Genomic DNA, 5,892 nt, shown 5'->3' on the forward strand with positions numbered 1-5,892 from the left:
TGCCTGTAGGGATACAGAAATTAATACAGTTAGGAAAAGTGCCTTTAAATAACTAAATATCTTGGCTCAGGGTCACTCATGCAATTCAGCAGCCTTTCACTACCCCCCAAAAAACCCAAAGCACCCACAAATCCAGACAACAGCCACCAGAGTGTGGCATACCCGAAGTGAGGTATGCCTTCCAGCAGCTTTGGGCTTGCCTGCTGGTGATGCTAAAGCTTCGGGGTCACGGAAGGCTGAGGGAGAAGTACTAATGCTGTCTCCCTGAAAAGTGTAAAAGACTCTATCTTGATTTTGATTGAGGTTGGGGCAGAAAAAAATGTATTTAACTGTTATGAGAAAACCCGGTGAAACTGATAGGGCTCACTATGCAAACCTCTGCAAACATTATTTAGGGAGAAAGAGTGAATTAAATAAAGGGGAGGAGAGGGGATGAAACTAGTTTTAAGACTGAGGAGGATTCTGAAGAGGAATACAGAAGAAAAACTGCAAACCACAGGAAGCCCAGAACAAGACGCCTTTGATAAAAAGGCAGCTGGATTAGAAAGTAGGTCTTTGTAAAGAAGAATTTTTACAAGGCGGCATGAGGGACGAGCAAACAGCTAGGCATCCAGGGCCTGGGTGTCAGACAGCACGAGACAGTTAAGTAGCATCCAGCATTGATGGGAGTGTGTAAAGCTCACATACAACACATGCACACAAACTCCAAGCCCCAGCCTCTAGCCAGGGTGACCACAGGTCTATCACCAATGCCAGCTGTGTGACTGATAGATGAAGGTGTGTGTGGAGGAGGCCGGGATGGGGGAAACTGCATTTCTGCACATGCCTCAAATTATCCTCTTTAAATTTCCTAATTATTAGAGAGCAATATTTTAAGCTTAGCGTCATTCTATTCTAAGCTGACATGAAACCCACCTCAGTGGTATTTCTTGTCATGCAATGTAGATCCCAACCTGGCCCAGATCCTACCAGGGACCTCAGAGCCCCTGACACGTGTTGAAGATAAAGACAGACTTGTACCACGCAGCTGATATTTAGCTATACTTTCCTCTACATCATGTCCAAGCCCTACCAGACATGGCTGAGCAGAGCTAGCTGTCTCCTGGGAGCCTGCTTTCTCCTGCAAGCCCAGAGACCATGAGCTACAGCAGCACAGGACCCTCTGCTGCTGTGGGGAATGGGATGGGGCTTGCTCCTTGCACGTTGGCAGGCGTTGCAGTTTCTATTTTCTGGCAGAAGCGGCAGTAATAGAAGCAGGTCTGGTGTTACCTGTTGGTGAGCAGCTGTTGTGGTTTAACCCATCAGGCAGTTAAACACCACACAGCCATCCATTCACTCCCCGCACCCCCGTGGGATGGGGGAGAGAAATGAAAAAAAAAAAAAGGTAAAACTCATGGGTTTAGATAAAGGCAATTTAATAGGGCAGAAAAGAAAGGGAAAATAATAATAATTATGAAAGAATATACAAAACAGGTGATGCGCAAAGCAATTGCTCACCAGCCATTGACTGATGCCCGGCCAGTTCCCGAGTAGCTGACTCCCAGCCAGCTTTTCCCCTAGTTTATATACTGAGCATGATGCCAGATGGTGTGGGATATCCCTTTGGTCAGTTGGGGTCAGCTGTACCAGCCGTGTCCCCTCCCAGCTTCTTGTGCACCCCCAGCCCACTCGCTGGTGGGGTGGGGTGAGAAGCAGAAAAGGCCTTGACCCTGTATAAGCACTGCTCAGCAGTAACTAAAACATCCCTGTGTTATCAATATTTTTCTCATCCTAAATCCAAAACATAGCACTACACCAGCTACTGGAAAGAAAATTAACTCTATCCCAGCTGAAACCAGGAGAGCAGCCAAGCAAGTAGCATGGACTGAGCATTGCTGGACATCCCACCAGGTCAGTAAGCCATGCTGAGACACCTGCGTGTAGCAGCCAGCCACCAACGTACCTACCCAGGTTTCTAGTGTGCATCATCACATCAGGCATCGCATGAACTTTAGATCTCCTTCTCTAGCCCTCATCTTCATAATATGCCACAAGCCTCATTTGATTTGTGTTACTGCTGTAATAAGCCTCGCAAATCCCAGTGGACATCTCCATCAATACTGAACGATGGACTGGAATGGAGATTACATATGACTGCCTGACCTCTGGGGAGTGCATGCTCCTCGTCCCAGCCACCAAACCTTCAGAAGAGCAAATACTGTGCCTTTGGGTTGCAACTATTGACAAATATTTTAGGGAAAGAAATGAGCACTGTTGTGTGCTCAGGGAAAACAGGAAGGAGGAAGGGAACCTGGCAGTTTCCACAACCAAATAACGCATTAATTTTGAACTTTAAAACTTTTGGTGCAGATTTGTTCCTAGAAAGTGCACAAACAGGCATTCATTTGAGTATGTCTTTGGCTGCTGACAAATATGTTCTAAATTATGCACAGATCAGTGATATTAGTCTTTATATAAATGTTCATAACTAGAATTGCTTTTATAACAGTACTTCTTACAGAAACCATGTTAGGAAAACCAATGCCATATTAAAAATTTGTTGAATACCCAATTATCTTGAGCAGAATTGTGTGTGGCTGGGAATTCTGTATTTCCATAAGCAGAGGGTATAACATATGTTTTGTCTAAATTTACTGTTATTTTACAGTAAAGGAAAAAAACAAAGACTAACTGAAGGAGGACCCGCTATCTGGGAGCATGTCACCATCTAGTGATGGAGCCCAGAAATGACTGTGAATCAGAGCTCTGTGCCTGCAGTTTTCACAGGTGAGATACAGAAAGCAAATTGATGATGGCTGCACACAAAACATATTCGCACAAGTACATGACACACCTAATCACCAGGCGATGGTTTCAGTCCTTCCTCAGACATTGGCTTTGAAACCTACAGGACTGACAAATCCCTCAGAGAAGTCGTTATGATTGCTGAATAAATAGGTGTTGCTCCTTTCCCCCAGCCTTTCGGCGATTCTATAGAAGATGCTGTGGGTATTAAAGATTAATATTTTCCTGTGTGCCACTGCATGAGTGTGCTAAAGTGCAATTTGGCAGCCAGGCAGCTGGGGAACAGTTTTGTTCCCCAGCTGAAATGGGAGAACAATTGCTGATACTCACAGGAAACTGCAAGTGGTGCAGCATGAAGACTGGTGGCATGCAAAGGCAGGGTGGATGTCCTGCCGAACAGTGCCCATTCCTGGTTTGCTGGTGAGTTGGAAAAGTAACGTGCAAACCAGAAAACTCAGCCACAACTAGGAAAAAAAAAGTTAAAGACTAAAGCCAGCTTCTGGACCTCTTCCCCTTCCCTGGGGTCATTTCCCATGGTGAAGGGACCTGCTTTTGTGTTTCCAAGGGTCGGCAAGGTGGAGAGGGGGTGATGAGTTTCTGAGCCCCTTGCAGGTGGCTGGGACTTCTTCACACAGCCATTTTTTTGGGGTGACAGGTTGCAACCCAGCCTCAGCAGAGCCACAGCATCCCTGTGCTTCCCCCAGCCTGTCTAGCACTTCCCCGCTCAGGGCCCTCCCTGCTGGTGGCCCGTGGCCAGGTTTGCCCCAGAATGCTGGCTGCTGCCCGCCTGGTGCTCACGCTGCATCCCATATTGCTGTCTTCTGTTGTGACTCAATTCCTTGTCCCTAACAAGCAACGGTGACAAGCCTCTGCTGCACAAACCCTCCATCCCAGTCCCTTCATTATTTCAGCAAATTTTAGCTTTGAACTATTTTTTCTGGTCATTATTCTTACCCTAAATGTTTAGCTTACATGGGTCAAAAGAAGAGAAGCACTGACTGACTGGCGTACCCCGACCCATGGCAAAGCCTAAAGGCATCTTCATGCTGGCCCTACCATACATCAGCCAAAACAAGAGCCACCTCCATGCTCGTCCTACGGTGTTCAGTCTTCTCAAACGGAGTTCTGCCCTCTCCCAGCTTCAGGTGCCCCACACTGCATTAATGAACACAGCAGGCAGAATCGCTTCTTCAGACCCTAGTCCCCGCTCAACAAGGGGTCCTGCTGGGATGCAGTAGGTGCACGTGGGCCAGCAAGTCCCTCCAGAGCAAGGTCTCTTCTCTAAAGACTGCTAGAGGGGATGGTTGTTTTATTTTTTTTCCTTTTTACCCCTAAAATATTCAGAGCAAAGTCCTCTTCCAGAGCCGATTTCTTCCTGAAAAATCACAAAGACCCACACTGGCTTTCATCCCAGCACATTGTTCACTTCCCAGCAAATATCTCTTACCTGAGAGTGCTGCAGGTGCCGTATCTGTTCACTTGCACGTGAGAGACCGGGCAGAGGAACTGCAAAATCCAGCCTTTGGTGGAAGCTGGCTGGGAGAGTCCTCTCCGGTGGGACCCCAGAGCTGCGATCGGCTCCGTGGGACCCGGGCGGGAGGCGCAGCAGGGGCTCAGTTACTGTTATTCCTTCTGGCCGCCCGCTCGCACACCTCTTGGCAGCAGCACCGTGGGAGCTGTGGGATGTGGGATGTGGGATGTGGGAGTGCTTGCCGGCAGAGCCCATCCTCATCAGTTTCCCCACTCCCACGGCTGGCTGGAGCCACAGCCCACCCTGCGCCGTTTCAGGGTGTCAGCAGGGGGAAGCAAAGGACCCCACACATCTGTGACTATCAGAGGAAAAAAACAGTCATTTCCCTCGCAAAGTCTTTTATTTCAGAAAAAAAATACCATTTATTCAGAAATCAGTAATGAATGGTAAGTACTTGGTTCATTCTTTGTGCAATTTCCCCCCCCCTTCCTATCGATGCAGTTGATAGAGCTCTTTGCAAACTGCCAGATACATAACCTTGGCAAGTTTACATGTCTTGTGTCACCCTGGCAGAGTTTTATTTGTTAGGTGGTTACTTGCTAGGTCACCTTCCCATCAGCAGGTGACAATTTGGTATCTCAGGTCTAATTATAGGTGCGCCATCATTTTCTGGAAAGCCCTTTTTTCTGTACGACAGAAAGTGGATTTGAGGGAGAGTACCTCTGTGGGAAGAGTGGCAGCATGAATAAAGATTGATGTGTATTTCGGATCCTTTCAGAGAGGTCCCACAAAGAAAGAAAAGGTTACCTGCTGCATTAGTCATCTGCAGGGAGCTGACGAAGTGCCTGCTCTGGCTCAGAAAGAACAATTCTGGCTTCAGCTAGCAGGTTTGCACAGTTCATCACCAGTATAATTCCCCATACTAAAGGTCTTGCAGTAAGAAAAGGGCACCCACGCTAGGGTCAGCCAAGGGAAGGAAAAGGATGGTGTTTGATGGCTAACTTCGCCTGCAGTTGGGTCAGCAAAATATATGTGCATGTGCACAAGCGCGTGCTGGTTTTCATACTCTCCATGCTTTTCCCTGCTGCGTGGCCACATGCGCTGTAAAAAGCACTGACCACATGGTTATGTGGCCACCTGTTTTCCATATCCTACCAGAGTGACAGAGGTGAAATAATGAGCTCTTCCTTGCTGCCTCATCCCCTGGTTGCTCCTGTTCTGAGCACAGGTAACACCAGGCAGCAGGGAAGCTTGTACTGCTCCTGCTCAGCCTAAACTAAGGCTTTAACATATCGAATGTAGTGCAGTCGAAGCCTTTGCTCTTCTGGTTTGGCTTTTTAGGTCGCATCCTTCACATACCATGACACCTCAGAGGGGTCTGTGTGGCTCAAGCAGACCCACTGCAGGGCATGGCACTGTGGCAAGCCCACCAAATATTATTAGATCTTTTTGATAAGATGGTGTGAAATATGAGCACCAAAAGCAATGGATCAAAAAGAGGTCCAGCCTCCCACACCAATGGCTGGGCACTTCCATGAGTGGTCATCTCCATGTGAAGAGGTAGCAACAACTCTTAGGGAAGGAGTTAGATGCTGAACATGATGCGGAAGCAAACACAGGAGCTGATTCTACAGCTA

Source organism: Phalacrocorax carbo, chromosome 1 (genome assembly GCF_963921805.1).
Source record: "Phalacrocorax carbo chromosome 1, bPhaCar2.1, whole genome shotgun sequence".
NCBI lineage: Eukaryota > Metazoa > Chordata > Aves > Suliformes > Phalacrocoracidae > Phalacrocorax > Phalacrocorax carbo.